Below are 18938 nucleotides of genomic sequence, written 5' to 3' on the forward strand. Positions count from 1 at the left end.
GGTGAGCCACTGCCTCACCTGGGAAGCGCAAAGGGGAAGGGAATCCCTTTTCCTAGCCAAGGGAAACTGAGACACACAACACCTGGAAAATCGGGTAACTCCTACACTAATACTGCACTTTAACAAGGGTCTTAGCAAACAGCACACCAGGAGATTATATCCCACACCTGGCTGGGAGGGTCCCATGCCCATGGAGCCTCCCTCATTGCTAGCATAGCAGTCTGAGAACTAACAGCAAGGCAGCAGCGAGGCTGGGGGAGGGGCGCCCACCATTGCTAAGGCTTAAGTAGGTAAACAAAGCCGCAGGAAGCTTGAAATAGGTGGAGCCCACTGCGGCTCAAGGGGGCCTGCCTGTCTCTGTAGACTCCATCTCAGGGACAGGGCATAGCTAAACAAAAAGCAGCAGAAACCTTGGGAGAGGTAAATGACCCTGTCTGATAGCTCTGAAGAGAGCAGAGGATCTCCCAGCACGGAGGTTGAGATCTGAGAACGGACAGACTGCCAGCTCAAGTGGGTCCCTGACCCCTGAGTAGCCTAACTGGGAGACATCCCCAACTAGGTGCAGACCAACACCTCACACCTCACACGGCTGGGTACACCCCTGAGACAAAGCTTACAGAGCAAGAATCAGACAGCAACATTCGCTGTTCAGCAATATTCTATCTTCTGCAGCCTCCGCTGCTGATACCCAGGCAAACAGGGTCAGGAGTGGACCTCAAGCAATCTCCAACAGACCTACAGCTGAGGGTCCAGACTGTTAGAAGGAAAACTAACAAACAGAAAGGACACCCACCAAAACCCCATCAGTTCGTCACTGTCATCAAAGACCAAAGGCAGATAAAACCACAAAGATGGGAAAAAAGCAAGGCAGAAAAGCTGGAAATTCAAAAAATCAGAGTGCATCTCCCCCTCCAAAGGAACGCAGCTCATCGCCAGCAATGGATCAAAGCTGGACGGAGAATGACTTTGACGAGCTGAGAGAAGGCTTCAGTCGATCAAAATTCTCAGGGCTAAAGGAGGAACTATGTAGCCAGCGCAAAGAAACTAAAAATCTTGAAAAAAGAATGGAAGAATGGATAACTAGAATAATCAATGCAGAGAAGGCCATAAATGAACTGACAGAGATAAAAACCATGACACGAGAAATATGTGACAAATGCACAAGCTTCAGTAACCAACTTGATCAACTGGAAGAAAGAGCATCAATGATTAAGATCAAATGAACGAAATGAAACGAGAAGAGAAGTCTAGAGAAAAAAGAGTAAAAAGAAATGAACAAAGCCTCCAAGAAATATGGGATTATGTGAAAAGACCAAATCTACGTCTGATCGGTGTGCTTGAAAGTGAGGGGGAAAATGGAACCAAGTTGGAAAACACTCTGCAGGATATCATCCAGGAGAACTTCCCCAACCTAGTAAGGCAGGCCAACATTCAAATTCAGGAAATAAAGAGAACGCCACAAAGATACTCCTCGAGAAGAGCAACTCCAAGACACATAAATGTCAGATTCACCAAAGTTGAAATGAAGGAAAAAATGTTAAGGGCAGCCAGAGAGAAAGGTCGGGTTACCCACAAAGGGAAGCCCATCAGACTAACAGCACATCTCTCAGCAGAAACTCTCCAAGCCAGAAGAGAGTGGGGGCCAATATTCAACATTCTTAAAGAAAAGAATTTTCAACCCAGAATTTCATATCCAGCCAAACTAAGTTTCATAAGTGAAGGAGAAATAAAATCCTTTACAGACAAGCAAATGCTTAGAGATTTTGTCACCACCAGGCCTGCCCTACAAGAGCTCCTGAAGGAAGCACTAAACATGGAAAGGAACAACTGATACCAGCCATTGCAAAAACATGTCAAAATGTAAAGACCATCTATGCTAGGAAAAAACTCCATCAACTAACGAGCAAAATAACCAGCTAATATCACAATGACAGGATCAAGTTCACACATAACAATATTACCCTTAAATGTAAATGGACTAAATGGTCCAATTAAAAGACCCAGACTGGCTGGGCGCAGTGGCTCACACCTGTAATCCCAGCACTTTGGGAGGCCAAGGCAGGCGGATCACGAGGTCAGGAGATCAAGACCATCCTGGCTAACACAGTGAAACCGCGCGTCTACTAAAAATGCAAAAAATTAGCCGGGCATGGTGGCGGGTGCCTGTAGTCCCAGCTACTTGGGAGGCTGAGGCAGGAGAATGGTGGGAACCCGGGAGGCGGAGCTTGCAGTGAGCCGAGATCGTGCCACTGCACTCCAGACTGGGCAACTGAGCAAGACTCTGTCTCAAAAAAAAAAAAAAAAAAAAAAAGACTAAGACTGGCAAATTGGATAAAGAGTCAAGACCCATCAGTTTGCTGTATTCAGGAGACCCATCTCATGTGCAGAGACATACATAGGCTCAAAATAAAGGGATGGAGGAAGATCTACCAAGCAAATGGAGAACAAAAAAAAGCAGGGGTTCCAATCCTAGTCTCTGATAAAACAGACTTTAAACCATCAAAGATCAAAAGAGACAAAGAAGGCCATTACATAATGGTAAAGGGATCAATTCAACAGGAAGAGCTAACTATCCTAAATATATATGCACCCAATACAGGTGCACCCAGATTCATAAAGCAAGTCCTTAGAGACTTACAAAGAGACTTAGACTCCCACACAATAATAATGGGAGACTTCAACACCCCACTGTCAACATTAGACAGATCAACGAGACAGAAAGTTAACAAGGATATCCAGGAACTGAACTCAACTCTGCACCAAGCGGACCTAATAGACATCTGCAGAACTCTCCACTCCAAATCAACAGAATATACATTCTTCCCAGCACCACATCACACTTATTCCAAAGTTGACCACATAGTTGGAAATAAAGCACTCCTCAGCAAATGTAAAAGGGCAGAAATTATAACAAACTATCTCTCAGACCACAGTGTAATCAAACTAGAACTCAGGACTAAGAAACTCAATCAAAACCGCTCAACTACACGGAAACTGAACAACCTGCTCCTGAATGACTACTGGGTACATAACGAAATGAAGGCAGAAATAAAGATGTTCTTTGAAACCAATGAGAACAAAGACACAACATACCAGAATCTCTGGGACACATTCAAAGCAGTGTGCAGAGGGAAATTTATAGCACTACATGCCCACAAGAAAAAGCAGGAACGATCTAAAATTGACACCTTCACATCACAATTAAAAGAACTAGAGAAGCAAGAGCAAACACATTCAAAAGCTAGCAGAAGGCAAGAAATAAGTAAGATCAGAGCAGAACTGAAGGAGATAGAGACACAAAAAACCCTCCAAAAAAATCAATGAATCCAGGAGTTGGTTCTTTGAAAAGATCAACGAAATTGATAGACCACTAGCAAGACTAATAAAGAAGAAAAGAGAGAAGAATCAAATAGACACAATAAAAAATGATAAAGGGGATATCACCACCAACCCCACAGAAATACAAACTACCATCAGAGAATACTATAAACACCTCTACGCAAATAAAAAACCTAGAAGAAATGCATAATTTCCTGGACACTTACACTCTCCCAAGACTAAACCAGGAAGAAGTTGAATCCCTGAATAGACCAATAGCAGGCTCTGAAATTGAGGCAATAATTAAGAGCCTACCAACCAAAAAAAGTCCAGGACCAGACAGATTCACAGTCGAATTCTACCAGAGGTACAAGGAGGAGCTGGTACCATTCCTTCTGAAACTATTCCAATACCAAAACCTGGCAGAGACACAACAAAAAAAGAGAATTTTAAACCAATATCCCTGATGAACATCGATGCAAAAATCCTCAATAAAATACTGGCAAACCAAATCCAGCAGCACATCAAAAAGCTTATCCACCATGATCAAGTGGGCTTCATCCCTGGGATGCAAGGCTGGTTCAACATTCGCAAATCAATAAATGTAATCCAGCATATAAACAGAACCAAAGACAAAAACCACATGATTATCTCAATAGATGCAGAAAAGGCCTTTGACAAAATTCAACAGCCCTTCATGCTAAAAAGACTCAATAAATTCGGTATTGATGGAACGTATCTCAAAATAATAAGAGCTATTTATGACAAACCCACAGCCAATATCATACTGAATGGGCAAAAACTGGAAGCATTCCCTTTGAAAACTGGCACAAGACAGGGATGCCCTCTCTCACCACTCCTATTCAACATAGTGTTGGAAGTTCTGGCTAGGGCAATCAGGCAAGAGAAAGAAATCAAGGGTATTCAGTTAGGAAAAGAAGAAGTCAAATTGTCCCTGTTTGCAGATGACATGATTGTATATTTAGAAAACCCTATCATCTCAGCCCAAAATCTCCTTAAAATGATAAGCAACTTCAGCAAAGTCTCAGGATACAAAATTAATGTGCAAAAATCACAAGCATTCTTATACACCCGTAACAGACAAACAGAGAGCCAAATCGTGAATGAACTCCCATTCACAATTGCTTCAAAGAGAATAAAATACCTAGGAATCCAATTTACAAGGGATGTAAAGGACCTCTTCAAGGAGAACTACAAACCAATTGCTCAGTGAAATAAAAGAGGACACAAACAAATGGAAGAACATACCATGCTCATGGATAGGAAGAATCAATATCGTGAAAATGGCCATACTGCCCAAGGTAATTTATAGATTCAATGCCATCCCCACCAAGCTACCAATGACTTTCTTCACGGAATTGGAAAAAAAATGCTTTAAAGTTCATATGGAACCAAAAAAGAGCCTGCATTGCCAAGACAATCCTAAGCCAAAAGAAGAAAGCTGGAGGCATCACGCTACCTGACTTCAAACTATACTACAAGGCTACAATAACCAAAACAGCATGGTACTGTTACCAAAACAAAGATATAGACCAATGGAACAAAATAGAGCCCTCAGAAATAATACCACACATCTACAGCCATCTGATCTTTGACAAACCTGAGAAAAACAAGAAATGGGGAAAGGATTCCCTATTTAATAAATGATGCTGGGAAAACTGGCTAGCCATAAGCAGAAAGCTGAAACTGGATCCTTTCTTTACTCCTTATACAAAAATTAATTCAAGATGGATTAGAGACTTAAATGTTAGACCTAATACCATAAAAACCCTAGAAGAAAACCTAGGTAATACTATTCAGGACATAGGCATGGGTAAGGACTTCACGTCTAAAACACCAAAAGCAACGGCAACAAAAGCCAAAATTGACAAATGGGATCTAATTAAACTAAAGAGCTTCTGCACAGCAAAAGAAACTACCATCAGAGTGAACAGGCAACCTACAGAATGGGAGAAAATTTTTGCAATCTACTCATCTGACAAAGGGCTAAATACCCAGAACCTACAAAGAACTCAAACAAATTTACAAGAAAAAAACAAACAACCCCATCAAAAAGTGGGCAAAGGATATGAACAGACACTTGTGAAAAGAAGACATTCATACAGCCAACAGGCACATGAAAAAATGCTCGTCATCACTGACCATCAGAGAAATGCAAATCAAAACCACAATGAGATACCATCTCACACCAGTTAGAATGGCCATCATTAAAGAGTCAGGAAACAACAGGTGCTGGAGAGGATGTGGAGAAATAAGAACACTTTTACACTGTTGGTGGGATTGTAAACTAGTTCAACCATTGTGGAAAACAGTATGGCGATTCCTCAAGGATCTAGAACTAGAAATACCATATGACCCAGTCATCGCATTACTGTGTATATACCCAAAGGATTATAAATCATGCTGCTATAAAGACACATGTACACGTATGTTTATTGCGGCACTATTCACAATAGCAAAGACTTGGAATCAACCCAAATGTCTATCAGTGACAGACTGGATTAAGAAAATGTGGCACATACACACTATGGAATACGATGCAGCCATAAAAAAGGATGAGTTCGTGTCCTTTGTAGGGACATGGGTGCAGGTGGAAACCATCATTCTCAGCAAACTTTCGCAAGAACATTAAACCAAACACTGCATGTTCTCACTCATAGGTGGGACTTGAACAATGAGATCACCTGGATATGGGAAGGGGAACATCACACACCGGGCCTATTATGGGGAGGGGGGAGCGGGGAGGGATGGCATTTGGAGTTATAACTGATGTAAATGACGAGTTTTTTACATGGGTGCTGACGAGTTTATAGGTGCAGCACACCAACATGACACAAGTATACATATGTAACAAACCTGCACGTTGTGCACATGTACCCTAGAACTTAAAGTATAATAATTAAAAAAAAGCAATGTGAAAAAAAAAGTGTCCTAAAATTGAAAAAAAAGTACGAAACTAGTTTTATCTTACAAGAATTTGAAAAATGTTGAAGAGCAGCTCTCAACCCCACCCAAAGCATAGCTGCAGTAAATTCTGAAAGCAGCTTGAAGGCTGGATTCCGTGGTTCACTCCTGTAATCCCAGCACTTTAGGAGACTGAGGCAGGATAATTGCTTGAGGCTGGGAGTTCAAAACCAGCCCAGTCAACATAGTGAGACCCTGTCTCTACAAAAAATTTTAAAAATTAGCTGGGCAAGGAGATACACCTGAGACAGGACTGCCTGAGCCTAGAGTTTGAGACTACAGTAAGCTATGATCACACCACTGCACTCCAGCCTGGGTGACAGAGTGAGATGTTGTCTCAAAAAAAAAAAAAAAAAAGGTAGCTGGTAAATTATAGTAGCAACTGAAACATTACCTTCCTTATAACAGGTTCTGTATTTACCTAGCAGAGGTTATAATTATACAAGGGATGTTCAATATATGGCAATTTTATTCTGTCCTTTCTAACTACACAAACTGTGACCAAGAAACATTTTTCTTATAAGCACAAATTCTTGCAGTTTCAAAAGGCACATAAGAGACTAGAGAAATCTCATTCATAATAGACAAAATTTAAATGCAGAGTGATGGAGAGAGTTCAGATTAGCACCAGGACATACTGCTCTTTCATAATGTCCACTGCTGGGAAACTGGGATACAGCCCAAGAATGATGAATTGTAGAGAAAACAGGCATGGATGAAAAACAGACCATTAATCCAGTTTCTATTTTAAATTAATCTGCAGTTATCTCAGAAATGATCAGTCAAGGTAACTAAAGGGCAGATGAAAACTGTTGGTCTGAACTACTCCCTGCTCCCTTAGATGACCACTAGACTATCTTCCTATCCAATCTCCACCCTCTTTTATGCCATCTTCTATTAGAGATGCAATGTGGTATCACCCAAATTCCCTGCTTGGAAGGATTACACATGAAACTTCAATGAGCAGGGGAGAGTTTTAGCTCATATTAGCTATCATTGCCAGGGATGGGGTAGGGGGTTAAAAAAGAGTATTTAAATACCAATTTCATACACTTTGTATTATCCTGGATTGGTTCACTACAGAAAGTATACTTGACATTTAATTTTTGGCAATCCAGCATCTACCTAGTACTTTTCCACTGATGAGAACTCCCTTCTCCACACTCCATCCATGGGGTTTGGGTGGGGGTGACCAGCTCCAGGGTAGGTATGTGATTTAGGCCTAAATGAAGCTTCACATCCCCTATCCTCAATGATATCCAGAATGGGCAAGTGGCCCAACTGGAGAGAATTCTGGGACTTTTGCTGGGACTGGGCAAAGGCATAAAGAAATGAGGACTATTTCTTTTCTCTCTGGTCTTAAGAAAGTTAGCCTGCAGCTGCCTGTAGCAGTTTGCCATCACATAGGACCTAAACATGATTCACACACAAAGGGAATGGGACTGGAAGGATTTGAGGGACAGAAGGAGAAGGAAGAAAATCTGGATGACATTGTTTGAACCCCCTGATCAGCCCACATCATTCCTGAAGGTAAGACACCCCCTAGACTTTTCCATTAAACGAACCAATAAACATCCCTTTTAACTTTAAACCTGCATGAACTGGGTCTTTCTGCAAACACAAAAGCTCTAAACTATCACATGATCATCTCACAAAAAGTACAAAAGCACTTGACAAAAATCTAACACCCTTTCATAATAAAAATACCTAACAAACTTAGAAGAGAACTTCAACCTGATAAAGACATCTACAAAAAACCCATAGTTAATGTGTATAAGGTGAAAAACAGGATGCTTCCCCTCAAAGATTGGAAACAAGACAAGGATGTTTGTTTTTACCACTTTTAGTCAACATTGTACTAAAGCTTTTAGCCAGGGCAATTAGTCAATAAGTGAAATAAAAGACATCTAGATTGGAAAGAAAGAAGCAAACCCAGCTCTAATCACAGACGGGCTCTTACATATTTAAACAAAAACAAAACGCAAGGAAGCCAGTAAAAAAAACTATTAGAATAAATAAGTTCAGCAAGGAGATAGGATATAAGACTAACATACAATTAAAATTGTATCTCTGTACAGTTGCAATGAATAATCTGAAAATGAAAGAAAACAAATCCATTTACAATAACATCAAAAATAATAAACTACTTAAGAAAAAATCTTATTTTAGTTTACTTTGAGACAGAGTTTCACTCTTGTTGCCTAGGCTGGAGTACAATGGCGTGACCTGGGCTCACTGCCACCTCCGCCTCCCGAGTTCAAGCGATTCTCCTGCCTTAGCCTCCTGAGTAGCTGGGATTGCAGGCACCCACCACCACACTTGGCTAATTTTTGTATTTTTAGTAGAGACGGGCTTTCACCATATTGGCCAGGCTGGTCTCAAACTCCTGACCTCAGGTGATCCACCCACCTTGGCCTCCCAAAGTGCTGGGATTACAGGTGTGAGGACCACACCTGACCAACAATAAATTTTTAAAAATAAGTGTAAAACACTGAAAACTACAAAACATTGTTCAAAGAAATTAAAGATTTAAAAATCACTATTCCAAAACTGCTGCCAGCTTATTCTTTTCTCACATAGTGCAGTGCCTTTCTATACTTAATGGACAAACAACTGTGTAAAATTTACTCTTAAAAAATCTTAGCCAAAAGGCTTTTCGGTTCAATTAATGTTGAACAATACACGTTTTCAATGAGTATAATTTTCTTCAAAAAATGCATTTATATTTGGATTTAAACTGGCATACCTCATGTTAACTTTACACAAAAATTTCTTTTTTTTAATTTCCCAACAGCAACCACCGTTTTTAAGTCAAAATTTCTAAATGGAGATGTTCCTATTCCCTTAAAGATCCAAACCAAAAGTAATTACTTATGAGTCATACCCACTTCTGACTAGAAAGTACTGTAGCTTCGCTTCATTTTTCTGGCAGCAGCCTTGTGACAAGTGCCTCATCCAAACACATCACTATGAAAAACTGCACTCCATTAAATAGACACTTAAAAGTTTTAAGAATTACATAAAATAAAATTCATTATTTGGCGAACAATTCTGAGTTTTGATAAATGCACAGTCCTTTAATAACCACTGCAATAATCAAGATACAGAAAATTCCACTCTACCAAAATTGTCCCCAAAATTCCCTTGTATTACTCCTTTGTGATCAAGCCTTCCTCTCTCCCTTTACCCTTGGCCAACCACTGTTGCGCTTTCATTTTAAGTTCAAAATATTTCGCAATTTTCTTGGAGACCTTCTCTTTGACCCACAGGCTACTTTGAAGTGTACTGTTTAATTTACTAATATTTCAGAGGATTCTCTACATCTGTTATTAATTTGTAGTTTACTTCTATTAAAGACACAGAACATTCTTTTGACAAGTTTTGGCAAGGTTTACTATTATAGCTCAGAATATGGTCTATCTTGGTGAATGTTCCATGTGCATGTGAAAAAAATGCAATATTCTACTGTTGTATTTTGTTCAGTTTTTTATTGTAATAATTACAATGGGCTTATTACATCTTGGCCCAATAATGACTCTTTAATAAACAACTAGTAGAATGCCTACTAGTTAGCCTCACACTAGAGTATATCATTCTGCCTTTAAGTCTACCACAGTTCCTTCAGAACTTTTGCCTTAAAAATTAAGGTGTTCTGGGAAAGCAGAAGTTCATAATCTTACTGTTTAACAGGAAAAACAATTAAAAAATTAACATATTGTGAATTTTAAAAATCCTTAAGAGGGAAAATTAATGAATGCTGGGCTTAATAACTAGGTGATGGGATGATCTGTACAGCAAACAACCATGGCACACATTTATCTATGTAACAAACCTGCACATGTACCCCTGAACTTAAAGTTGAAGATTAAAAAAAAAAAAAAAAAAAAAAAAAAAATCTGTAAGAACTACTGTTGTGCAGAAATGCAGAAAAAAAAAAAAAAATGAAAAGGGACTATTTAAACTCCTTCTAGAAAAGTTAGCCAAAAGTAAATTTAAAAAGTGAAGGAAAGGTGATTTTTCATTAACAATAAGAGGAAAAATTAGAGACCATAATAAAGGGAGAACAGAATGGGAGAAAGAAAAGGTTAAGTCCCTTAACTTCTTTCAGCTTTAGTTTCCTTTTCTACAAAATTTCAGCTGGAGTTTAGATGATGCCTAGAAGTCTCTCTCAGCTTTCAAAACCTATCCTAATACATATCCTAATACAAAGTAACAGAAAACTCCCATCTTCCCCAGAATCTGATTCAAGAGATAGTAACTGCCAGGTACGGTGGTTCATGGGGCAGAAGGATTAGTTGAGGCCAGGAGTTCAAGACCAGCTTGGGCAACATAGCAAGACCCTGTTTCCAAACAAATTTTTTTTTTTTTTTTTTTTTTTTTAAATATGGAACGCTTCACGAATTTGCGTGTCATCCTTGCGCAGGGGCCATGCTAATCTTCTCTGTATCGTTCCAATTTTTAGTATATGTGCTGCCAAAGCGAGCACCCAAACAAATTTTTTAAAATAAAAACAGAGAAAGTAACTAATGCCAAGAAAAAAAGTGAAATTAAATGTCTTGATAGGACTGACAATCTGAAATGTTGAGTCAAGACAACTTATTCATTATAAATTATGGTTTCTATGTTCATAACCCATGTATATTATGATATCATATATTACGTATGCTATATAGAGATGTTAATAGTGAAATAATCTACCATTTTAAATTGAAGCAAAGCAGAGCTATTCATTTACTACCCCTGACCTCCATAGCCTTGGTGTTTTCTAATGTCCAACCTGAGCGCTCAGCCATACCTCATCCCATTAGAGCCCTCCCCAACCTCAGCTTCTCTAGGGGAGTTCCAGACAGGGATGTGGACAGCAAAGCCTTGGGTTCCTCTGCCAGGTCAGTCCGTAAGAGTTCTGCTGTAGCTGGGCAGGATGGAAGAAAGAAGAAACACTCCTCATTGTAACAGTTAACCAAGCATTAGCTAAATTATAGGCTTCTTAATTTACCATTAATTAATTCACAAAGCATTTTCTGAGCAGTTATAATTTGTCAGGTTTGGAGATTTAGAGAAAAGATCCCAGCCTCAAGGAGCGACAGACTAGTGGAGAGTCTACCATGTAGATGGTGAGAAGACTAACTATAATTACAATACATTATATCAAATTATCTTTAAAACCTTCTGCTAGAAGATGTAGGTCACCCCTCCTGTGTGCTTTGAGCTACCAAACTAAATATTTATTTGTCCTGCACAGTGCTTCTCATATTTCTTACCAGCACCTTAACTCAAGACAATGGAGTGAGGAAACCATGGTTTAAGTTCAGACTCATAACATACAGGTATGTCATCTTGAGGACACTACTTAATTTCTCTGGGCATTATTTCTCTTATCTCTATCTATCTATCTCTATCTATCTATCTATCTACCTACCTACCTACCTATCTATCTCATCCTATCCTATCCTATCCTATCTACCTGAAACAGAGTCTTACACTATCTATTTGCCACAGTCTTGCTCTGTCACCCATCTATCCACCTGAGACAGAGTCTCACTCTATCTATCCATCCATCCATCCATCCATCCCTCCATCTATCTGCAACAGAGTCTCGTTCTGTTGCCTAGGCTGGAACACAGGTGTGATCTTGGCTCACTGCAACCTCTTAGCTCACTGCAACCTCCACCTTCTGGGTTTAAACAATTCTGCTGCCTCAGCCTCCCAAGTAGCTGGGATTATAGGCGTGTGCCACCACGCCCAGCTAATTTTTGTATTTTTAGTAGAGACTGGGCTTCACCATGTTGGCCAGGCTGGTCTCAAACTCCTGGCCTCAAGCGATCTGCCCACCTCAGCTTCACAAAGTGTTGGAATTACACGTGTGAGCCACCATGCCTGGTCTACGATGGACTTTTAATTAAGAATATATAGCTGGGCGAGGTGGCTCATGCCTGGGATTACAGCACTTTGGGAGGCCAAGAAGGGTGGATCACGAGGTCAGGAGTTCAAGACCAGCCTGGCCAACATAGTGAAACCTCGTCTCTACTAAAAATACAAAAAAAAAAAATTAGCCAGACATGGTGGCAGGCACCTGTAATCCCAGCTACTTGGGAGGCTGAGGCAGAGAACTGCTTGAACCCGGGAGGCGAAGGTTGCAGTGAGCCGAGATTGCACCATTGCACTCCAACCTGGGTGACAGAGCGAAACTGTCTCGAAATAAATAAATAAATAAATAAATAAATAAATAAGAATATATAAAGAGTTCTCACAACTCAGTAACAAAAACAATTAACTTTTAAAAATGGGTTAAAGATTTGAACAGACACTTCACAATGGAAGAGACAGCAATGGCCAATACTTATATGAAAAAGAATCCACGAGGAACCACAACTTGCAAATAGAAGGCTGAATACACAGAGACTAAACTTTCTGGGCATCATTAATCAAAACAGTGATCTAATTAACCTACCCTTAAAGTGAACTATGAACCTGCCTGGTACACAGTGGAGTATGTCTGCAGAGTGTCTGACACTAACGGGCACGACCCAGAAACTGCTAACATTAAGCTAAATATCCACTGCATATTCTTAACAAACCTAGGTACGGCTATTATTATTGCTGTCATTTTAAAACTGAGATTCAGGAAGATTAAGTAACTTGCTCAAGGTATTAGTACTACTAAGTAGTGGAGCAAAGGTTCAAACTCAGGGCTCTCTGACTCCAACCTTTTACACTTAAGCATTGGTGCAATGCTGGCTTGTGACTTTATCACTAAAACCATAAATTACACGGTAAAGAGTTGAGCATTGAATATCCAGGTGAAAAAAAAAAAAAGTTGTACCCTTACCTCATATTGTACACAAAAATTAATGCGAAATGGATGAGAATTAAATGTAAGAGCTAAAAACTATTTTTAAAACCTTAAGAGTAAATCTTCATGACCTTGGGTTTGACAATGGTTTCCTAAGACAATGTAACACCAAAAACAAACAATAAAAGAAAAAACTGATAAATTAGACTACATCAAAATTTAAAACTTTTGTGTTACACATGATACCAGGAAGAAAATGAAAACGACAACCTACAGAAAAGAAAATACAGTTGATCCTTGAATACCATGGGTTTGAATTTCAAGGGTGCACATGCGGATTTTCTTCCACTTCTGCTACCCTGAGACAGCAAAACCAACCCCTCCTCTTCCTCTTCCTCTGCCTCCTCAATGTGAAGACAGCAAGAATGAAGACCTTTACGATGATCCACTTCCATTTTATGAATAGTAAATGTATTTTCTCTTCCTTATCATTTTCTTCATAACCCTTTCTTTGGCTTACTTTATTGTAGGAATGCAGTATACAATACATATGACATATAACATATGTGTTAACTGTTAAAGTTATTCATAAGGCTTTTCATCATAAGGCTTTTGGTTGTTCGCAGGCTACTGGTTAAGATTTTGGGGGAGTTGAAAGTTACATGCAGATTTTTTGACTGTGGGGGTTGATACCCCAACTCCTGCATTGTTCATAGGTCAACTGTATTTGCAAATCATCTATCTAACAAGGAATTTATGTCCAGAATAAAGAATTCTTGGCCAGGTGCAGTGGTTCACATCTGTAATCCTAGCACTTTGGGAGGCTGAGGCAGGCGGATCATCTGAGGTCAGGAGTTCGAGACCAGCCTGGCCAACATGGTGAAACTCCGTCTCTACTAAAAATTCAAAAATTAGCCGGGCATGGTGGTGGGCACCTGTAATCCCAGCTACTTGGGAGGCTGAGGCAGGAGAATCGCTTAAACTCAGGAAGTGGAGGTTGCAGTGAGCAGAGATCACACCATTGCACTCCAGCCTGGGTGACAGAGTAAGACTCTGTCTCCAAAAAAAAAAACTCTTACAACTTTACAACTCTATAATGAAAAAATAACCCAAACAAATGGGCAAAAAATGCAGATATTTTTCCAAACTAGATACACAAATGGATAATCAGCATATAAAAAGATAATCAATATCAAGTCAGAGAAATATAAATCAAAACCATGAGACACCATTTCACATCCACTAGGATAGCTATACTAAGACGATAATGAGGTTGATGAGAATGTGAAGACGGAAACTTCTTTGATTACTGATGAGAATGTAAAATGGTGTAATCACTATGGAAAACTATTTGGTAGTCTCCCAAATTATTAAATAGTTATCATATGACTGTAGCAATTCCACTCCTAGGTATTATAGATATCCAAGAGAAATGAAATCATATCTATACAAAAACTTGTACATGACTGTTCACAGCAGTGTTATTTCATAATAATTAAGAAAAACAAAAACAAAAAGAACAGCCCAATCCAAATGTTCTTCAACTGACAATGGATAACTAAAACATGGTATACACATACAATGAAATAGTATTTGGTAATAAAAAGAAATGAAGTTCTGATACATGCTATCCAAAAAAAAATTATGCTATATGAAAAGAAGCTAGCCACAAAAGACCACATATTATATAATTCCAATTATATAAACTGCCTAGAAGAGGCAAATCTGTGCAGACAGATTCGTGATTGCCAACAGCGAAGGGCAGGTGTAGAGTGACTGCTAATGGGTACGGCTTTCTTTCTGGGATAATGAAAATGTTCTAAAATTGATCATGGTAATAGTTACACTTTTTATATATACTAAAATCATTGACTTGTACATTTTAAATGGATGAATTTTATGGTTTATGAATTAACTCCATAAAGACGTTAAAATGTTAACAACAAAAAGGGTTGACTGGTGGTTGAGAAACCAAGAAGCCTCATATTCCAGATGTCTTCCTGGTACTGTTTACACTAGTATATAGGGCAAGAGTCACCTTCCTCCACCTGAGGGGAAACAAAATTATAGCACATCCTTAATGAAAACCACCTGGCCAGTATGATGCAGGCTTTTGTTATTTTCAGAATGCAGTAATGCAATGTGCCTGAGCCTTAACCTGCTGGAGAGAGACAAGCAGCCTGCGGCTGGTTAGAGTTCACGACAGCAGCCCTCCTATCAGCTGAGTGGGCAGGAAAAGGACCTAAAACTACAAAGCAGAAAGTACAGGTTAGGAAATTTCCTTGTGGCAAAACATATGCACAACATTGGGCGTCAAAGCTTTCTTCACTCCTGAATTCCTCTCCACTTCCCACTCCCGAAATAGAGTCTGCTATTCTAGGTCAAACATACTTTAAATATAGGTACATTATGAATCAGCTAGAATTACATAATGATCAAGCAAGAAGGACCTTTAAAAGTATTGTCTAATAGAGCACTGACTCTGAAGCCACTTAATAAGTGGCTGTGTGACCTTCAGTGTCTTCATCTGGAAAATGGGCATAATAAAGGCAACTGTTTTTTGAAATTGCTGCAAAGACTGAGTTAATCCATGTAAAATGTTTAGAAAAGTGCTTGGCACATTGTAAGTACTAATGAGTTTTTAACTGTTCTTATAATTATAAACTGGTAAATCCCATTATTTTCATGGAGGAAGACACTAAGGCTCAGAATGCTAAAGTGACCCTGCAGTTGGCAGTAATAGGACTGTTTGCCAGGCTTCAGGTCTCTTTGACTCCTGAACCAGTGTTCTAGAGCATTAATGTGTAGCCCTGTATGTATGATACTCCTTGACTAACTTTTAGGTCTTGAAAGACACAAATTAACAAACACAGTGCTTCTTTAGAAGCATATCTCACACAACGTGGGAATCTGTAACATGTTTTTAATTCAGTCTCTTTTCATCCCAAGTTTAATCTTCTAACATCTGAAGAAAGGTACTGGCACTAAATCCCGGAATGTCCAAAAGGAAGGATGGCACCAGACTGTAAAAGAAAATCCACATAAACTTTTTTTTTTAATTTTTCATTGAAGGAGGATAGAATACCTGAATATGCTTAGCATTTAAAGAAAGAGACTTCTTTTCTCTTTCTGCATTCTAGAAATACACTCATGTAAACCTCAGATGCTATTATCAGGGCTTGATGAGTTCTAACTTTCTGTAATTAATATCTATCAATTTAAAATTCAAGAGGCAAAAGAAGCTCACAAAATAATAATACGTAGTATTTAGTGAAGTACAACAAATGCAGCAGGATATAAAGATGTAACCAGAAAACATTCTATGCTACACTAAAGCCAGAGTAAGCTTTTAAACAATCTCATCACTTTTCTTTCATAGATGCATACATGCACGTACCCACATGCACACAGACAATCACATCACAGTGTTTAAACCAGCCTATGAGGCCCTGAAATATCTGGCCTCCTGCACACCCCTGCATCTTTGTTGGAGCCTCACTCTCCTCAGCTCTCAGCCAGACGGGTCCTCTTTCCTTTCCTCAAACTCACACGTCTCTCTTCTGCTTTGGGGCCTTGACACTGGCATTCCCTGTGCCTGAAAAGTTCTTTACTTCCTCTAACTACACCTCTGCCTTGGCCTCTCCACCAAACTATTAACAGCTTGATTTATCCTTCAGACTCTGCTTAAACTTTTCCTCTAAGAAGCTTTCTCTAACAACCTGCACTAGCCTCTTTGCCCTCCCTCCTCCCCAACCAATCACACACAATGAAACATGGTTCTAACCACTTATCCAATAAATAACTTTCTTCCCCCACCAGACTGTAGGCTCAAGAAGGGCACAGGCTTTGTTCAACATTGCTTCCCCTGTGCCTAGCACAGTAGATGTTGAATGAAATTAACAACATCCCCTAAGGATTCAAAACACCAACTGATAAACTGATTTCCTAACTTCACTCAAATTTGACACATGGCATCCCATATCAAGCTGTCAGCATGACAAATACACAAACCACACAAACAGAGGCATGGGTTATATACTACCTTTGGAGAAAAATTCAGAATGAACAAAAACTTGGATTGGGATTATATGTATTTTAAAGTTACCATGTGCAAACCTACAAGAAAAAAAAAGTTACTTTTTAAAACAAGCTTCAGAAAAAGAAAAACTAACTTGTCACTAACACAACATGCTCATTTTGGAAGACCAAGTAGAAAAGTGGAGAGTGGAGGAAACAAGAATGCATGTGATCCTCCTAGGCTATTACCATTTCTTTCCCAAGTAAATTTATCTCCTAAAAGGAGAGAATATGCCAAACCATCATTCTAAGTGTATCTGGAAAAGTACCCAGTGGCGTGATGGGCTTCTATGAACAGTATGCCTACAAGGACGGGGCACGTGGGTTAAGGAAACAAGCAGCATCACATAAAGCTGTCTTTGGCAATGGCTCCAGTGCCCTCTTCTTCAGGGTTTCCACCCTAGCACCACTCACAGCATTAACTTCTCTTACTTTGGGAAGAAAAAAGTAGACTTTTCCAACAGAACAGATAGGAATCACAAGACAAAGATTCCAAAAGATCCTTCTAGAGAGTTCTGCTTTATTGAAGGATACACAAGGACAGTCAGCAACAGTAACAGCAAAAGCATTTCACTACCAGGAAATAGTTACTGTATCAAGAGACTAAACTTTCGGGGGGGGGGGAACCTCACAAAACAACAAAAAAGTTGGCAGTGGGGAAGAATGGGAAAAAAAGAAGAGTGTCGAAGATGAAAGAAAAAAAAGGTAAAAAGTGCGTGTAATGAATGGAAAGGATTGAGGGGACCAGTAACTAAATTTTACTCAAGTATATGCATCTGAGAGGTTAAAGAGACCTGAAGAGGAAAACTGCCAGGTCAAGCCTCCTCCCCTTACGTTAGCAGTGCCTCTGGCATCCACCAAACCAAAGCCTAGCTTACTCTCATCTAATCTAATTGCAGACATCACTGAAGGTCCTTGAAGCAAACAAGAAAAACCTCTTCTCATTTAGGCTCTACTAATGATTACAGAAAAAAATAAACAGGCGAACTCACTGTTAATTATACTAGGCAAAGGGAAGAGATTCTGGGTACGCCCAACAGGGGCACCTTTGGCTGTGCTGTGTGACCTCCTCGAAGTTACTATGCCAACTGATCCTCCCACACACACCCATTCTTAAAACACCCTGCGCATTACCATATTACAACCTTTTAAAAATTATCCCACAAAAGAATGGAAAACGTCTCTCACCCACTCTAAGGGATACTGGGAACATTTCTGCTTTCAAACACACTGCCTTTAAAATTTTAAAGACCTAATCTATTTTCTATGATAAAAAGTTTACTTCCAAAACAGTGGCTAGCACAGTTTCCAGCATATAGTAGGCTTTTATTAAATACTAGTTGCATACATGAAAAGAACGATCGTTCTGAATAATTTTCACAGCTGTAGAATAGTTACAACCTTCTCAAGATATGAAGCTTTTACCTCCACAAACTAGCAAAAAGGGCGGGTACTATTTTAAAGCCAATCTGTAAGGCACGGCAAGAAAGTTGCAAATATTTGCATTCATTTAACGGTAATTTCAGAGTCCGTAAAACAAAAGGAAATGCTCAACAAGAAAATATAAAAACCTTGTGCAGAGCTTTGAAACTGTGGAGTTGGGACTCTGACACCTTGGTCTGCACGCAGATGACTCAGAAGGTGACAAAGGGAAAATGTTTGCACTGAGGACTTTGATAAAGGATCTTTCCCCTGTGGAATTCCAGGTTACTGCTGGCATTCTTTTGAAACCTTCCAACCTAGGTGCGAGCCAAGGGAGTCCGGT

At 39.4% G+C, this 18938-nt stretch overlaps 1 protein-coding gene and 1 non-coding gene across 5 annotated transcripts in view; both read right to left on the reverse strand.

The window, feature by feature from the left end:
* Positions 1-18938, reverse strand: part of PLEKHA8 (pleckstrin homology domain containing A8) — a 99503-nt gene that overhangs the window by 79771 nt on the left and 794 nt on the right. The window lies entirely within an intron of this gene.
* On the reverse strand, positions 10682-10789 carry LOC111523635. Its single transcript, XR_002725576.1, has one exon. It is a non-coding gene; the product is annotated as a U6 spliceosomal RNA (small nuclear RNA).

This window comes from Piliocolobus tephrosceles, chromosome 8 (genome assembly GCF_002776525.5).
Source record: "Piliocolobus tephrosceles isolate RC106 chromosome 8, ASM277652v3, whole genome shotgun sequence".
In the NCBI taxonomy this organism is placed as follows: domain Eukaryota; kingdom Metazoa; phylum Chordata; class Mammalia; order Primates; family Cercopithecidae; genus Piliocolobus; species Piliocolobus tephrosceles.